The sequence below is a fragment of the Homarus americanus genome, unplaced genomic scaffold (genome assembly GCF_018991925.1).
Source record: "Homarus americanus isolate GMGI-L3 unplaced genomic scaffold, GMGI_Hamer_2.0 scaffold48354, whole genome shotgun sequence".
In the NCBI taxonomy this organism is placed as follows: Eukaryota; Metazoa; Arthropoda; class Malacostraca; order Decapoda; family Nephropidae; genus Homarus; species Homarus americanus.
In genome coordinates, this window is record NW_024723833.1 from 9,212,106 (window position 1) to 9,230,820 (window position 18,715).

The 18,715-nt window shown below is 45.1% G+C and overlaps 1 protein-coding gene across 4 annotated transcripts in view; it reads left to right on the plus strand.

Annotated features, from left to right (window-relative positions):
* LOC121863875 (carbohydrate sulfotransferase 11-like) overlaps window positions 1-18,715 on the plus strand; it is a 51,050-nt gene that overhangs the window by 4,888 nt on the left and 27,447 nt on the right. For 3 of the 4 annotated variants that reach the window (XM_042362790.1, XM_042362786.1, XM_042362787.1), the window contains one exon: window positions 867-957. The gene's annotated coding sequence lies outside the window, so the exon portion shown is untranslated. Of the gene's footprint in view, window positions 1-866; window positions 958-1,425; window positions 1,606-18,715 lie in introns of those variants that run through there. The other variant, XM_042362788.1, reaches the window with a different exon arrangement.

The following is an 18,715-nucleotide window of genomic DNA, read 5'->3' on the forward strand; positions in this document are numbered from 1 at the left end:
GCCTAGAATGACCTTCCTGTACCACCTTGACCTTCCTGTGCCATATAGTGACTTTCACTGCCTGGTACCGACTGTGACCTTTAACGATGCTTGATGTAGGTCAGGCCTGCCGTTTGGAAATGAGGACAGTTTATTGGTAATTCTCAGTATAAGATTTAACTATCTATCTATCTACAGTATGTTATGTTATAGCAATATATTGCATGCATAGCACCATAATAGTGTATTACTGTATAATAACAAAGACTATACTTACACGTGTCTTTGTAAACAGCTTAGCTAGTTATTGCTCATGAACTGACAGACAGACAGACAGATTCCCCACAGCTCTGATACAGCACGTACAGTATATCGCTTTCTCAGTTTGATCTTAAATTTTACCATTGCGGATTAACGTGATCAAGTTTTGGGGATTAATGGTGGCTGTAATACCGAGAGTTTATTGTGTTCATGATAAGCACCTCATTAAATCCTAGCCTCACACACACACACACACACACCTCTTAATTTCCTTAACCTCAAGCAACAGGAAATTAATTCAATGGTTTTATCTCACTGCTTTACTTTCTCGATGTTAAAAATGAAAGTTTGTTGTGACGGCTGTTGTGTTTTAATGGTTTAGTTCTTTTTTATTGGTGTATGTGTGTGCAAAGAAGACGTTTATTGTGTGGTGGTTTTAGTCTAATACGTTAGTTTGACTCCCGAACTCCCCTTGACGCCATCTTGGAACCCCTCGACATGACCATCACAATAAAAGTTTTATGTTATAAAACATATTCACCTGTCGATCCTTTCTTCCAGGTACACATGAGGAAAAGTTAAACTACTTTTCTAAGACTTTGACTCCTTTATTTTCTTTCCCACAGATGGCGACAAGGAAGAGATCACACAAAACTTTCGCTGACCTTTCTCTGCTGCTGGTAATGTCATCGAGGAAGAGGTGTTAGTTAGCAACAGGTAAGTGAAGACCTGTGTTTTTCCTTTTCACTCCCAACATTTAATGGTTAATATTAAAGGCTACACAGACCTCCCTTTCCCGTATCTCACCTGGAGCTCTACAGACCTCCCCACTCACTCTACTTAACTTACCTAACACATAATCTACTGCCGCCTGTGAGAACCCAACAGGGAAAGTATCTTAATTAGCTTAGGTGGATTTTGCAGTTTGCCTGTTGTAGCTCGTCTGTTGATTAATTACACGGTCGATGATTCCCCTTGTTTGTATATCCTAATGAGACACGACACAGGACACTAGTTACGGGGGAGGGGGCAGGTGAGTTGGGTGTGGTAGTATGTTAGTCGAGACGTCAAGTTAGCTTTCCAGTGGATTCGCGTCACAGAAAACGAAGTTTGAAAAAAAAATGGGGGACAGTGGAGATGCCAAGCGAAACGGAGGTAGCGTGTGTGAGACTGAGCGAGTGGCCAGTTGCGCCCGTGGCGGCACTCGGTAGTCTCAGACTCTCAGTTGGCTGTTAGCCTGGGTGGTGTGCGCTAGTGTTTCGTGTGTGTGTCGGGGGGGACTGCTGTCCGTTTCTCTCTTCTCCATCACCTTCACTTTCATCTTTACACATTACCGGGGGAGAGATAACGACTTAACACGGAAAGGTACGTCACTGGCACTCGTGTCTGTCTTGCGTAGTCGGAAAATTTTGTTGAACAGTGTCACTTTGGGCAGGTCCAAGGATGCCCCAGACAACCAGCATCTTCCTTTCTTGTGAGATTAACCATTTTATGGTGTGAGTTAACCGAATTAGTGGTACTCGTGAATGGTTGTGGTTGAGTGGTGTGGTGGAGAGACGGAGGGAGGGAGAGCTTGTAGGGTGATGGGGCTGGCACGGTGAAGGGTCCAGGGTGCCTCTGTGGAGGTGCCAGATGTTAACAGTTGACACACTCGCTCTGCCAGTCATACCCACCTTACTGCTGATGCGCGCGCGCGTGTGTGTGTGTGTGTGACCTTTGGGTAGTAGTGTATGTGTCCCTAGTAGTTACAAGGTGTGAGCAGGGGGTGCAGTGAGTAGCCCATCACCAGAACGGGCCGGTGGCGTGGAAGAGTAAGCAGGTGGGTGGAGGAGGCGAGTAAAGACGAAGGGATTAATAATAATAGTAGTAATAGCTAGGATAAATAGGTAATAACATGGATGGAGAAGGTATGGCAATAAAGGGAGGTTGGAGGCAATATTAAAAAAAATGTAGTAGTGTTCAAGCTTTTTTACAATATCGTGTCATAAACCAAACAACAAGCAGTAATTAAAAACGTAAGGTTTGTCAGTGTTACCATCAATGAGTCCCACCACTGAACATTGTGTGCAACGTTATCATCACTGTGAAGGCAAAGGATGCATTACGTAGACATTTTGTATGCGATGTGTGGGAGGGTGTGAGGGGGAAATGTGTTTACGACGCGTAGGTTGAGGGAGTGTGTTGACATGAGGGGTGTGAAATAGAGTATGTGAGTGTGTATTGACAATATGAGGGTATGTGGAAGTGTATTGACGATGTGTGGAGAGGGAGAGTATGTGGGTATTTATTTGGCAGTTCACGCTGTTGTGTGTCGTTCCAACTCTCACTACCACTTCTCACGGTTCACAACTACTACTATTACACAAAGTTTGTACGGGAACATATAACTGTCATGACTCGAATCTCTATTGGACCTGTAGCCATGACCGTTGTGACCCTGAACTAGGGAACGTAAGCAATTAATAGGATAGTGATGGTCTCCGCTACCCAAGGATCGCTTATGTAACATGTCTGGGCCGAAGCATTGAGGCACTCCTTCCATTGACTTAACAATTTCTGATATATTTTACTTAAGATCATTTTCATTATAATTTCGTAGATAATTTGAATATTTTTTACGCCTCACAAACGGTCACCATTAGCTAGATTTGGCTGTAGTTTGCGACGCCCAGCTTATCAACGTATCCTAGTGGATTTGATTCTTATAGTCTTGCATTATTTATTTCCCCTCACTGAGAATTTAAGTAAAGACATCTAGTCTTGGGGCAGTTTTGACTCCATCTTAGTCGCCATCCTTGTGCCCTCACATTCCCAATTAGGAGGAGAATACAACCTTTGTATTCAAGTTAAGAAAGAGAGAGAGAGTAAGAGACCAGACGAGGCTTCCCAAAGTTTCGTATTGTGTAAATATTCTTCGTAACTAACAATATACGATACCTAACTGTTTGACTGAAGATAAAAAAAAAAGTTACTAAAAATAAAATAATGTTCCCAACTGTTTGACTAAATATAAAGATAAGAAAAGTAACTTGAAAATACTATTCAAATTTAACTGAAATTCTTTATCATAACTAGAGACGTTCACATGAAAGTTCCTTTTACCTAGAATTATATCTCCTTACTGGTATGTTAAGGTTGGGTTTCAGTGTAATTGGAAGGGATTTCTGAAGGTATTTGGGGTTTTCATTCTTACATCTCCTGGGATGAAGCTCTGAAGCCTTGTCAAATGTGATTTCTTCAGGTTATAAATTGCTAAAACAATTCTGTTTACCATTCCATCTATGTATTAGTTAACCTATCTAACCATCTCTATGTCCATCTACAGTATATACCATTAAAATTATTGGATTTATACAGAATTTATAATGTTGCTGTAGTTAATGTGTGTCGCGGTGGGTCTGAGGTAGGTGTTGATAAGGCTTCTTGCTGCTGTTATTAAGAATACCAATAAGTTGTTTATTTAAGACATTTTACAGTGAGTAACATGAGCTGCTTAATATGTGGCATCTGTCAGTCGCGAGGGGGACAGTTGTTATGTCCTGTGTAAGGATAAAGGTAGCGTGGATCTTTATGTAATGTGTGATGACTTTAGTATATACAGTACTTTATATTGGCTGTACTATTCTGTGTTGACAATACAGTTTTGTTTTTGTCTTGTGGTGACGCGTCGGTATTGAAACACATTAATGGTGGTGATGATAGTGTGTAGACATTGATACACTTGTGTCGGTGTTGGTATTGAAGTACTTGAGTGAATAGGGAGAGAGAATCACCAACAGAGATAAACTAGCTAGAATCAGTATAAAATGGCTGTGTTAACGCAGCCACTGTGGAGTCCTGAGTGAGTTTGTTGTGGGGCAGAAGTTATATGACATGATAGATGCACCCGGCGGCCTGGCCCTGATTTGTCAAACATCCTTATTTAATACTACTTAAAGTCTGCTGAAGGAGAACACGACCGTAGACCTGATATAAGAACTGTATGTTATGATCCTGGCGGGGCAAGTGAGGTCCTAAAAAATAATAATGGCTGCCCCTCGTGTAACGAGGATGGCCGCCCCTATGGCCACCTAGGCGTGAATTTGTTTAAGGTGTAGAAGCTGTCGCCAACACAAAAACTACACCCCGAGTTAACGAGCTGAGTGACCCAGTGTCAAGGAACAGTCCGAGAAGACCGGACAACTCGCCAACTGCACTGGCTAACCATTACCCTGGAACACGATCCGCAAATCGATTAACATCCAGGTTCCCAATTACTGCTGGATAGAGAGGCGAATGGCGTAAAGAAACTTGCCCATAGTTTCACCTTGTCCAGGGACCGAACCCGGGTATTCACGGTCTGTTTAAGTATTTGTAAAGTTTGTCTTTTTATTTTGCTCTACCACATTTGAACAGGTATTCAAACCCTAATTTTTTCCATAAAAGGTATTTTTGGGTCTGGTATTTTGTGGATGTTTCTGGATATTTTTGTTGTTCTGGTTGTTGAGTATATTTTTTGTTCTGGTACAAATGGTTGTTTATGGGTATTTCTGCTCTGGTACTAGTGATTGTTCCTTAGTTTTTGTCCTGGTATTACTCTTCAAAACCACACATACCAAGGATCTGTTGGACCTTTTGTCTATTGTGATGTTTACAAAAGACAGATACACTCCAGCACAGACAGTGGCATGGGGAATCGCTGTGTGCTTGTTTGTAGACATCAAGGGGAACTTATTCCTCGTAAGAATAAACCTAACTACTTATGATAACAGCTTCCTATGCGATTGAGTAGCCCTCTTCAGGGAGCCCCACCGCTCACCCTAGACGGGGAAGGGTCGAGAAAAGGAGACCTAAAAATTGGCTGTTCCGTCAACTCCTGGGCGGCTCACCGCAGCCGTCAGGGCATCTCGAATTGCGGTCGAAATACACTCCGTAAAGTACGATTTCAACTCACAGTTGTGACTTGGAACGTCTGCACCCTTCTGGACACCCAAGAGGTAACGACAAGACCCCGAAGACTTACCGCCCCCGTAGCGCACGTACTAAAAAGATACAACATTGACATGCCGCTGTAAGTAAAACGCGCCTCTCTGGCGAGGACTCGCTGCCAGAAGTGGGAGAAGGCTACACCTTTATCTGGAAAGGGTACCCAGAGGACCAACGTCGACTGCACAGTGTGGGATTTGCTGTTCGTAATACCATCCTGCACAAAGTACCAGAAACTCCGATTGGCTTAACTGAAAGACTGATGTCATGGCACATCCCTATAACTAAAGGGCGCTATGCAACCCTTTTCAGCATCTACGCACCAACATTAGACGATGACAATCTAGCCAAAGACTCATGTTGCGAGTCACTGGACCTTTCTCTCTGCAGGACACATGGCGGCCAAGTCATAATCCTCGGTGACTTCAATGCAGGAGTCGGTAAAGACTCCGTTGTTTCCCTTTTCCCGTGTGATTTTATCAAGATTTATCTTATCCACGTTTTCATTGTGGATCTACATGAAATATATATATATACAGGGCCGTCCCTAGGAGGGTGCGGGGCCCGGGGCAACTCAGCCACCGCGGGGCCCCAGAAAATATATATATATGGAGTCAGATTATGCGGTCAGAGGAACCCACCCCCACGGAACTGTCGCTATGGATGGTTAGGTCACGGTTGCGATGGTGGCGTAAGCCGTCAGGTCAGATTAACCAGTCAACAGGTAATGTGTCCGAGGTCACTGGGTCTAGTGCTGGGGCCCGCGGGGCCCCCACACGCGTGAGGCCCCGGGCGGTCGCCCCTGTACGCCCCCCTCTTAAAGGACCAGCTAGTTTTTCCTTGTTAAGGTCGCCGTAAGTCTGGGCGCAAGATGTGTTTACTTACAGTAGTGGTGCGCCTGCCAGTCGTACGACTCATCTTCACGTAAAGAAATACCACCAAACTTCTGAAATTACTGCGTAGTTATGTTCCCGAGAAAGAGAAAAATACTGGAGATTCTCGTAGCACTAATTGACTATTGATTAATGCATCCCAGGTTAGATTATTCTCAAAGTTTTCGGGAAGTGAAGTACAATGCATTCTTGAGGAGCCTTGGGATGTGTCTTGGCCCAAATTCTCGTGAAATGCATCCTTGTTCTCGGCTCAAGATAGATAGGTAGATAGAGAGGTAAATATATGGTTAAACAGATGAATATTTAGTTTGTAAAACCATCACCCAATTTCACATCAGCTCAGCATATGGTAGGTAGTTTATTAATGTAAGTACAAGCCCTGTACTTACTATAGGGTATATATACAAACATAAGTAAACAGTAAGTCGATTCAGTAGGGAGTAGCCAAAGATGTTTGCGGACTGTTTGTGGCTGATAACTTTTACTTACTAAATTAAAACATTGACAAGAATTTACAATGGCTTGGGTGCTGAAAACCAGAGTGACTAGAGTTGTGCTTCTAACTCCACTACGGGGTTGCCACTCGTGATATTTTATTTAGCACCAGGCGATTTTATTCAGCTCAGAAGGGGTTAAAATGTTTGCTTGTACAACAAATACTTTCCCGAAGACGTATATATATATATACTTTAAATGTGCATGTGTGTATATCCTTAAGAATAATTAATCAGATATTATTTTACATTGTACACTTTTGTAGTGTATAACTTCATTTAACCGACAAATTTAAGTGTGCTTTCAAACGTACGTACAGACAAATTTTCAATCTGTTTAATCCTCGCCAGTTACACTAGGCTATAAAAATTAATTAAACTAAAATAATATTCCTTGTGAATGAGGAAAATTTTATGAGTGTTTATTTAGGAAGTTTACTTAGAAATGTACAAAGGGAATGATAAACGTAAACCTATTCAGTGTGTTGTGTTACTTAAGGTGTGCCAAGTTACGTGTTGCCGGTCCCTGCTACTTACATACGAGCCAAATACCTGTATACCGAGGAACAGTTTACGTGGCAAGTGTGAGGGTGTATGTTTTAACCTTATAGATGTGATTGCAGTTTATACTATAGTATTTTTTTCTGTACTATATATAAAACCGTTTTAATCCCACGAGTACGATGAAACTTTTGAGTACGATTACTTAGCCCTGTGAGTACGGTGATCTAGCACCTTGAGTGGTGAATTATTATAACCCCTGAGTACGATGACTTAGCCTTTGAGCAAGATAATTTAACTGCACGAGTTTAATGCCGACCCCCAGAGTATAATGAAATATTCCTTGAATATGTTTATCCCTCGAGTACAATGGTACTGCAATCACTGGTTAAATCATCGTACTCAAGGGTTAAAATTATCATACGGGTTAAATCACCGTACTCTAGGGATTAAGTCACCGATCAACTGTGACCTTTCCGTCACCTGAACAGATCCGTAAGCAAGAGGGTCGCTATTGTCGTCACCTTCGGTCGGAACAGTTAGGTGATCAACGTGAAGGGTCCTGTCTCTGGAGATGATGTCGATATGCGATCATTCTTGTGGGGATAACAAAAGTCACCATTTAATAGATATACTTGAAGTTGTCAGCCATTACCCAAACTGCCGTGCGGTAGACTTTTTATTATTTTATCTTTGAAATTATTAAATTTATCTTCGATATTTTTCTCAGACAGTTGAAGTTGTAGTGTAGTTTCACCTATTAATATAAATTCATATCGATTTAGATAGTTAAGACAAGAGTAATTACAGTTTACTTGAACATTTTCAACCTGTAGATAAAAATTATCTTACCGTAAAATTTGTTTTTATACATATACATATTTTTTCTTTTTGGTCAAGGTTTATCTTAAATTGGAAAAACTGATTTTGTATAAAGTTAAGGTAGTGGTTTAGGGAAAGGGGGGTGCTGGTGGCGACCTACCTATTAGAACCTTGTTAGTGGGCCAGGTGATAGGGTCAAGGTAGGGTGGTCCCTTCCTCTCCAGACACTAACGGTGTACATCTCCTCGTATGTGTGTGTAATGATATATGCAGGTGCTGAACATACCATTGCAACATTATAATAGTTGTGTCGATACAGTAGAGGATAGTTAAGGGGAACACTTAATAATGTATAGGAGCTTCTTATATCACCACAGAACGCTGCCAGCATTCACACACGTCTCCAGCCCTCTCACAAATACACACCTGCCTCCAGACCCCTCACCTGTCTGTCACCATCCCCCTCACCTGTCTGTCACCAACCCCCTCACCTGTCTGTCACCAACCCCCCCACACACCTGTCACCAGCCCCCCACACACCTGTCACCAGCCCCCCACACACCTGTCACCAGCCCCCCACACACCTGTCACCAGCCCACACACCTGTCACCAGCTCCCCACACACCTGTCACCAGCCCCCACACACCTGTCACCAGCCCCCCACACACCTGTCACCAGGCCCCCACACACCTGTCACCAGCCCCACACACCTGTCACCAGTCACCCCCCACACACCTGTCACCAGCCCCACACACCTGTCACCAGCCCCACACACCTGTCACCAGCCCCCCACACACACCTGTCCCAGCCCCCACACCTGTCACCAGCCCCCACACACCTGTCACCAGCCCCCCCACACACACCTGTCACCAGCCCCCCACACACCTGTCACCAGCCCCCCCACACACCTGTCACCAGCCCCCCCACACACCTGTCACCAGCCCCCCACACACCTGTCACCAGCCCCCCCACACACCTGTCACCAGCCCCCCACACCTGTCACCAGCCCCCCCACACACCTGTCACCAGCCCCCCCCACACACCTGTCACCAGCCCCCCACACACCTGTCACCAGCCCCCCACACCTGTCACCAGCCCCCACACACCTGTCACCAGCCCCCCCACACACCTGTCACCAGCCCCCCCACACACCTGTCACCAGCCCCCACACACCTGTCCAGCCCACACCTTCCCCAGCCCCCACTGTCACCAGCCCCCCCACCCCTTCTCACACTTACCACACTTGGATGAGTGACCTAGGGGTTAACACTACGATTTATAAGTTGATATTTAATTACACACAAACGTTTACTTGATTCCTCTCGTTTATGATCTTATTCCTGTTTATTTATTTATTTTTTTAGATTCTGTTTATTCAGATTATTTTTTTTATTATTATTATGAGTTGCTGATGGTAATTAAGTAATTAAATGAGCCGTGATGACAAGTGTTGTAGTTTTGTTTATTAAGTAGTTAATTATAGACCCGGTGATGACATGCATTGTAATGTTAGCGAGTTGTGCGTCCGTTATTGTCAGTGTGTTGTATTGTGTGGGGGAGGAGCTGTGGTCCATCCTCTTGAGCCCAGCTGATGTGCACTTGTGTTAGACATCAATAACATAACAGGGAAGTGTGTTGTGTTCTTTAGGATGAGTGAGATGTTACCACAGTGTAAGGGACGGGGAGGTGGTGGTGAGGTCATCTGCTGCTACACCTACACCCTCATACGGTGGTACCACAGTGTAAGGGTGGTGTAAACTGTGTGACTAGTAACTCCTACCTTCACTGTACTTCTAAGAACATAAGAATGGAGGAAACTGCAGCGGGCCTATTGCTCCATACTGGGCAGTCCCGTTTACACTCAACCCCTATCGCTCATATATCCATCCAACCTATGTTTGAAGCTGCTCTTCACGGCACATTTCTTCATTTACGAAATGTCCATGACTTAGACCATAATAAAAACACCCTTAAAACTTATCTGAACGTGGCATTTGGGGTCTGAACAGGCCACCCTTTCTACTACCTCCGACAGTAGCGATGACTTTGAAACTAGTGACGTCATTGTAAATGGCAGCCCTGTTTCTTGAGAAATAAACTTATCTCGACTATTATAGCAGGACTTTAAACTTTTATAACAAATTAAATGTACCGTATCACTACGAACGTGGCAGAGTGTATTTCTTGTGTTTACCCACAACCGTCAACTCGTCCATTGTGTATAAATGAGGCAGAAAGTCAGATCAGCAACCTGGAACTTGGTCACAATTTTCGTGATGCCATATGGCAGCAGGGTCTACCATTAGACAACACATGCTTCTAATATTGTTGTTGTTGTTGTAAGTTGTTTTTGTTAGTTGTTGTTGTTAGTTGTTTTTGTTGTAAGTTGTTGTATCTTGTTGTAAGTTGTTGTACGTTGTGTTGTTATTGTACGATGGTGGTGGTGTTGTACGTTGTGTTGTTATTTTTTAAAGGAAGATAGAATGTCTGTATGTCTATCAATAATATTATTTCTTCATCATTCTAGTTTCATAAATTGTTATTGCAGCTTTTGTGAGTATTTTAGATCATAAACTTGAGGTGTCGCAGTTTAAGGCATTACATACACACACACATGGTGGTGAAGGAAGCGAGGGCGTAAGAGTACTTCAGATTTAACTACGATTTTTTAAAGTTAATGTAACACGTCCGGTGTGTGTGCGTGTGTTTTACTGGTGACCTGAGACGCCCGCGTGTGAGTGAGGGCTAATCCTCAGGTAGCGTTAGGGTGGTTTAATCATCAGATGAAATAAGCGGGGGCTAATCCTCAGGTGAACAATCTTACCAAATGAAAGTGGCCTCAGTCAGTAATCATTGTGAAGGCCGTCAGATCCGGGGCTGGGTGGGGGTGCAGAATTGTTGACTGTATGTACACTCGCACCAAAAAGTATCGGTGCAGAGTGAGTTCGACGACTTTCGAAACGATACGTATACACTGTGATATATCGGGAAGGTTGTTAAGTATATCCTCATAACCCCTCCCCCCCCACTAGGTGTTGCCATATGGCTGACAATCTGTGTTTGGTTTCTTTTATTGTTGCTTTGTGTCGACTGAATGATGAGCGAGTCGGTCTGTGAACGTGGGCATAAACAGAGGCAATATGAAGCAGTAGAGATCCACATGCCAGACGACATGGAAACCCCAGAGGAACACGAGGAGTTATTGCCTTCATAACGAAGGGTTCAGCGTCACAGATATTAGCCAGCGGGTTGGTGTCCACAGGAACACCGCTGCACGATGGATTCGGCGATACCTCGAAACTGGTGCTACAGACGACAGGTCCGGAGCGGCCGTCCACGCTGCACCACCCCTCAGGACGACCAGGTTGAGTGGTTTATTTGGTAGCATAAATTAATGTGGCAATATTCACAAATATCACAAATAATATTGTTAACAGGGACCTCCTCATATTTCATACTGTCTATTTATCACTTCCCGACCTTATTTATAACGGTTTGTTTCACTTGATCAGGGCTGCCAACATACGGCTGGAACAACTCGCCTTTCCCAATACCTATCGTCACTGGTCTCAAATTGTTCACACAACAGTATGCACCGATACTTTTTGTTGCGAGTGTACATTGTTTGTGTACCTGCATAATGTACATTGTTTGTGTACTTGTATATTGTGCATTGTTTGTGTACCTGTGATGTATACATTATTTGTTTACTTGCACTGACTATGTATACTTGGTGAATCAATGTGAATATGCATGATGTTTTATACCTATCTGGTTAACAATACACCGAATAATAACTGACCAATACAATACAATGCGATACACACTATAGTAATCCCACGACAGCCAATTTTGTGATGAGAAGACTAATTTGTTGAGGCTTTGTACTGTGCGGAAGTTCAATTACTATAAGCAGCCTTGAGGAGAGAGTAAACGGGGATCTGTTGTTGAGGTCGGTAAGTGGAGGAGTGAGCTTACATCCCAGCCTTTGTATGTCTGTGTGTGTCTTTGTCCGTCCGCTTGTGCTTTATTACGAGTTGTGGGGGGTGGAGGAGCCTGGAAGCAACACATAACAGAGAGCTACATAGTGATTAAACTCATCTGTTTTGGAGAAAAATCAAGGACACCAAACTGCTGACGGTACCCAGTATATGTCTTACCTGCGACAGTACCAGGTATCTCCATATATGCGACAGTACCAGGTATCTCCTTATATGCAACAGTACCAGGTATCTCCTTATATGCGACAGTACCAGGTATCTCCATATATGCGACAGTACCAGGTATCTCCTTATATGCGACAGTACCAGATATCTCCTTATATGCGACAGTACCAGGTATCTCCATATATGCGACAGTACCAGGTATCTCCTTATATGCAACAGTACCAGGTATCTCCTTATATGCGACAGTACCAGGTATCTCCATATGCGACAGTACCAGGTATCTCCTTATATGCGACAGTACCAGATATCTCCTAATATGCGACAGTACCAGGTATCTCCATATATGCGACAGTACCAGGTATCTCCATATATGCGACAGTACCAGGTATCTCCTTATATGCGACAGTACCAGATATCTCCTTATATGCGACAGTACCAGGTATCTCCTAATATGCGACAGTACCAGGTATCTCCTAATATGCGACAGGGCATCGGCTCGACGAAGGCTAAACCCTGCCCCCACCACCACCACCACCATTTCCTCTCATCATCTCTGTCAAGTTTCTCTGCATCCGATTCTCACGCCCTTCCTTCCTCACTGCGTCTTGGTATGTCTTGATGCTTCCTCCTGCAGGTCACTACAGGTCCCCAGCACCGTCCTCTACGTGGTGATGCCTTGGCACAATACGTCAGGGGGTGCACAGCAAACTAGTCCCCGTGGTGCTTGATGCAAATTTGAAATGTGAACAGCTGGGATATATCAGGTCTTGCTATCTCTCTCTCAGTTATTTTCCTCGATTTCGAAAATGAGAGAGTACTAGTTATCTTTACTTGTGTTGAGTGTCTACATTAGTTATCAAGACGCTACACAAGTTTACTGTATTTGTTCATCTGTAGCTATACTTGTCCCTCTGTTGTCTTACGGCGGTGCCCTTCTCTCCAGATGGCGGCAGCAGTCATAAACTTTTGAGGCTTAAAAATAGTAAGATAAAGAGGACGGATGAGGAACAACAGCTGAAGGCACCTGTTAGGCTGCTTACGAAGATGGCGCCGGAGAGGATGATCACATTACTGTGAAATACAATACTGTACTTAGAACGACTTTGCCCCCTCTCCTCCTCTCAATGACGATGCCAGACGTACGACGCACCTCAACGGCGGTGCCAGAGCAGTAGATAAACGGATAACCAGATATTTATTCTTGAAATCAATCACAACTTTACACAGGTTCATTATGTACGTGGACAGTGAGATAAACTATCACCTGTAAACAGTAAGTCGATAGAACCAACAAAAGAAACACACTAAAAACTTTTTGTGGTTCTGTGTACACGCTGGTGACTGGCGGGGGTCAGAGAGTACTGTACTGTATAGTCAAGTGTTTCCTAAGGTTTCACTGCTGCTTACTTTTAAGGGGTCGAGTTTGTTGTTTGAACTGTGTAATGTTGAGCGTCATTAAGTTACTGAGGCTTCGTCAGTTACCTGGAGAACTGCTTAAAGGAAGAGACAACAGTTTGTTTTTGTTGTGTTGAGAATCACCTGAAGATTTCTTTCCCTCCCAACATATTTTACCTGGAGATTAACCACCTTAATGCTACCTGGGGGGTTAGGTTAGGTTAGGTTAGGTTAGGTTAGGTTAGGTTAGGTTAGGTTGGGTTGGCTAGGTTGTCAAGTTAGCGTTGAGTCAGTTTAGGTTGAGCCAGCTAGCGTTGGGTTAATTTAGGTTAAGCTAGCGTTGGGTTGGTTTACGTTGAGTCAAGTTAGCGCTGAGTCAGTTTAAGTTGAGTCAAGTTAGCGTTAGGTTGGTTTAGGTTGAGACAAGTTAGCGTTGGGTCAATTTAGGTTAAGCTAGCGTTGGGTTGGTTTACGTTGAGTCAAGTTAGCGCTGAGTCAGTTTAAGTTGAGTCAAGTTAGCGTTAGGTTGTTAGAATTCAAGCAGTTGTCTTTATCCCATAATATAATTTTTAATTTAGTCTACCATGAATAGATCTTTATACCCTGGATCATAGAAAATGGGTCTTACATCTTGCCTAGACCACACCATCGTGAGCACCACCATACCCTCAACTACACCATCAGAACAACACCACACCATCAGAACACCACTAAACCCTCAACCACATCATCAGAACAACATCACACCCTCGACCAAGCCCCCAGAACACCACCTCACCATCAGAACACCACCACACTATCAGAACACCACCACATCCTCCACCACACTATCAGAACACCACCATACCCTTGACCACATCCCTATAGGCGTGAGTCAACATCTGGGTCACTGCCAGTCCTCGCGACACCCACAATAACATTCTGTACTTACTGCATCACTCCTCTCACCTGCTTCCTACCCCTCCACTTCTCCACACCTGCTACCTGCCTCTCCACTCCCTGCTCCCGCCACCTGCTACCTGCCTCTCCACTCCTTTCCCGTACTCCACTCCCTTCCCCTACACTCCCTACTCCCACCACCTGCCTCCTCCCCTACTCCCACCACCTCCTCTCCCTCCCTACACCTGCCCCTCCACTCTCAACCACCTCCTCCTCCAGCCCTTATACCTAATACCACCTCCACCTGACATAGTTACCTTAGCAGAGTAGGGTCGTCCAGCATGTCAGCATAGTGTGTGTGTGTGTGTGTGTGTGTGTGTGTGTGTGTGTGTGTGTGTGTGTGTTTCATCCGTCCTCGAGTACCACCTCAAAATTCCTCCAACTCAGTGTGGCCATCATCTCCACAACACACACCACACATTACCACATCATCACCTACCACGACACACACCACCACTACACTACACACCACCACACACCACACACACACACCACACCACACACACCACACCACACACACCACACCACACACACACACACACACACACACACACACACACACACACACACACACACACACACACACCACACCACCACCTACACACACACCACCACCACCACACACCACCACCACCACACACCACCACCACACACGATGGCCCTAACAAGACACCGTATATGAAGGAGCATCACACAAGAGGCCCACATGGCCCTCTAAGGCACCCTGCGGCACTGGCACTATAGGCGAGACACTTGTGAGGTCTCAAGTCTAAGCACACCCTTACCTGTATACTGGCACTTGGACAAATATACCCGTTATACTGTTTGGTTAAGGGAAGGAATACATGTACAGTAGATCTTTGCTTTTATATTCTGGGAGTTTTGGACAGATAAACAGTCCTACCTAATATATTCCTTCTGGGGATGTATATATTACTGTATGTTGTATTTCTTGAACAGATACACCTCCTACTGTTGTCTCTCAGACCGTATAAACGCATGTCATTTATGCCGATTATACTCCTTGGCGGATATACGGTAAGGAAAGCTGTGTCGTGTAGTAATGGTTCGCTGGCACGGTTTGTATTCGCACTTGTGTATGTGGTTCTTTTTTGTGGTTCTCTTGCTTTCGTGGTTTCCTTGTTTTCGTGGTTCTTCTCTTGTTTTCGTGATTCTTCTCTTGTTTTCGTAGTTATTTTCTTGATTTCGTGGTTCTTCTCTTGTTCTCGTAGTTATTTTCTTGTTCTCGTGGTTCTTCTCTTGTTCTCGTGGTTCTCTTGTTTTCGTGGTTCTTCTCTTGTTCTCGTGGTTCTTCTCTTGTTTTCGTGGTTCTTCTCTTGTTTTCGTAGTTATTTTCTTGTTTTCGTGGTTCTTCTCTTGTTCTCGTGGTTCTTCTCTTGTTTTCGTGGTTCTTCTCTTGTTTTCGTAGTTATTTTCTTGTTTTCGTGGTTCTTCTCTTGTTTTCGTAGTTATTTTCTTGTTTTCGTGGTTCTTCTCTTGTTCTCGTGGTTCTTCTCTTGTTCTCGTGGTTCTTCTCTTGTTTTCGTGGTTCTTCTCTTGTTTTCGTGGTTCTTCTCTTGTTTTCGTAGTTATTTTCTTGTTTTCGTAGTTATTTTCTTATTTTTGTAGTTATTTTCTTGTTTTCGTAGCTCTTTTATTATTTTCGTAGTTCCCATTTTCTTGAATATATTTTAGTAGTTTTCAGAATATTTGTTTTGTAATGTTTTCCTGTTTTTCTCGTTTGTATAGATTTATTGTTTTCCGTTTTCTATGTTCTGCGATTTTTTTGTCGTGTGTGTGTGTGTGTGGGGGGGGTACTTATGACACGTATGGGCCGGGGTGTAGTATCACTGCCTCAAGAGAGACTTCCGGTACACTTGTCACGTGTGTGTGTGTGTGATAGAGAGAGAAAGGCTGGCTTATTGGATGTTAGTTCAAATACAAGAGATAACAAGTGTATGGGTGTGTAGCTGAACTCAAGTGTATGTGTGTGTGTGGGTCACCCTGTAGTGTTGGCTATGGCTCACGACTAGAGAGAGAAATGACGATATTGAAAAACAAAACAAAAAAATGGGATTACCTGAGGTAGTAGTGGGTTGGGATGGAGTTTCTTCAGGTGATGCCAGAGATTACCTGATGTTCCTCCCTGGCGTTTGTCCTTCATTTGTTTTACCTTTAGCCAACTTCCTCGTCACCACTTGATCAACCAGGCTATTACTGTTTACTGCCACACTTATTAACCCCTTCTTCTTCCTGCCTTCTGCCTCCTTGTTCCTGCCTCCTTCCTCCTGCCCCCAGCTTTCTTCCTCCTGCCCCCAGCTTTCTTCCTCCTGCCCCCAGCCTCCTTCCTCCTGCCTCCCTCCTGCTCCCTGCCCCCAGCCTCCCCAAAGAAGCCCTGAAGTTGCACAGTAAAGTTTACTCTCCTGCCTGCGATGTTTTTGTCTTGGGTGGTAACAGTTTCTCGGTGTCAGATTTTGATAGTCTGCGATGACACTTAGGGTCGGGGTGTTGATCATGTTTACTGCAACGGTATTGTTGTTGTTTACTCTGCTACGGTATTGTAGTGGTGCTGTGGTGCTGTCTGCCTCAGTGCTGTGGTGGTCAGTGTCTGCCTTGGTACTGTGATGGTCACTGTCTGTCTTGGTGCTGTGGTGGTGCTGCTGATCTGTCTGCTGTGGTGGTGGTCCTCTCTGCTGTGGTGGTGGTGGTCACTGTCTGCTGTTGTAGTCACTTATTGCTTTGATGCTGTGGTGGTCACTGTCTGCCTTGGTGCTGTGGTGGTCACTGTCTGCCTTAGTACTGTGATGGTCACTGTCTGTTTTGGTGCTGTGGTGGTCACTGTCTACTGTGGTGCTGTTACTGTCTGCTGTGATGCTGGTGTCATTGTCTGCTGTTGTAGTCACTGCTTTGGTGCTGTGGTGGTCACTGTCTGCCTCAGTGCTGTGGTGGTGGTGGTCACTCTCTGCTGTGGTGGTGGTAGTCACTGTCTGCCTTCGTGCTGTGGTGGTGGTGGTGGTCACTGTCTGCTGTGGTGCTGGTGTCATTGTCTGCTGTTGTAGTCACTGCTTTGGTGGTCACTGTCTGTCTTGGTGCTGTGGTGGTGGTGGTGGTGGTTACTCTGCTGTGGTGGTGGTGGTCACTGTCTGCTGTGGTGGTGGTGGTCACTGTCTGCTGTTGTAGTCACTTACTGCTTTGGTGCTGTGGTGGTCACTGTCTGCCCCAGTGCTGTGGTGGTCACTGTCTGCCTTGGTACCATGATGGTCACTGTCTGTCTTGGTGCTGAGGTGGCGGTTACTGTCTGCTGTGGTGCTGGTGGTCATTGTCTGCTGTTGTAGTCACTTACTGCTTTGGTGCTGTGGAGGTGGTTACTGTCTGCTGTGGTGCTGGTGGTCATTGTCTGCTGTTGTCACTTACTGCTTTGGTGCTGTGGTGGTCACTGTCTGCCTCAGTGCTGTGGTGATCACTGTCTGTCTTAGTGCTGTGGTGGTGGTGGTCACTGTCTGCTGTGGTGGTGGTGGTCACTGTCTGCTGTTGTAGTCACTTACTGCTTTGGTGCTGTGGTGGTCACTGTCTGCCCCAGTGCTGTGGTGGTCACTGTCTGCCTTGTACCATGATGGTCACTGTCTGTCTTGGTGCTGAGGTGGTGGTGGTCACTGTCTGCTGTTTTGGTCACTTTCTGCTTTGGTGCTGTGGTGGTTACTGTCTGCCTCAGTGCTGTGGTGGTCAGTGTCTGGCTGGTGCTGTGGTGGTCACTGTCTGTCTTGGTGCTGTGGTGGTGGTCACTGTCTGCCTGGTACTGTGATGGTCACTGTCTGTCTTGGTGCTGTGGTGGTGGTCACTGTCTGCCTTGGTACTGTGGTGGTCACTGTCTGTCTTGGTGCTGTGGTGGTCACTGTCTGCCTTGGTACTGTCATGGTCACTGTCTGCCTTGGTGCTGTGGTGGTGGTCACTGTCTGCTGTGGTGGTGGTGGTCACTGTCTGCTGTGGTGGTGGTGGTCACTGTTTGCCTTGGTGCTGTGGTGGTCACTGTTTGCTGTGGTGGGTGTCATTGTCTGATGTGGTGGTGGTCACTGTCTGCTGTGGTGCTGGTCACTGTCTGCTGTGGTGCTGGTCACTGTTGCCTTCGTGCTGTGGTGGTCACTGTCTGCTGTGGTGGTGGTCACCTTGCCTTGGTGCTGTGGTGGTGGTAGTCATTGTCTGTCTTGGTGCTCTGGTGGTCACTGTCTGCTGTGGTGGTAGTGGTCACTGTCTGCCTTGGTGCTGTGGTGGTCACTGTCTGCTGTGGTGGTGGTCACTGTCA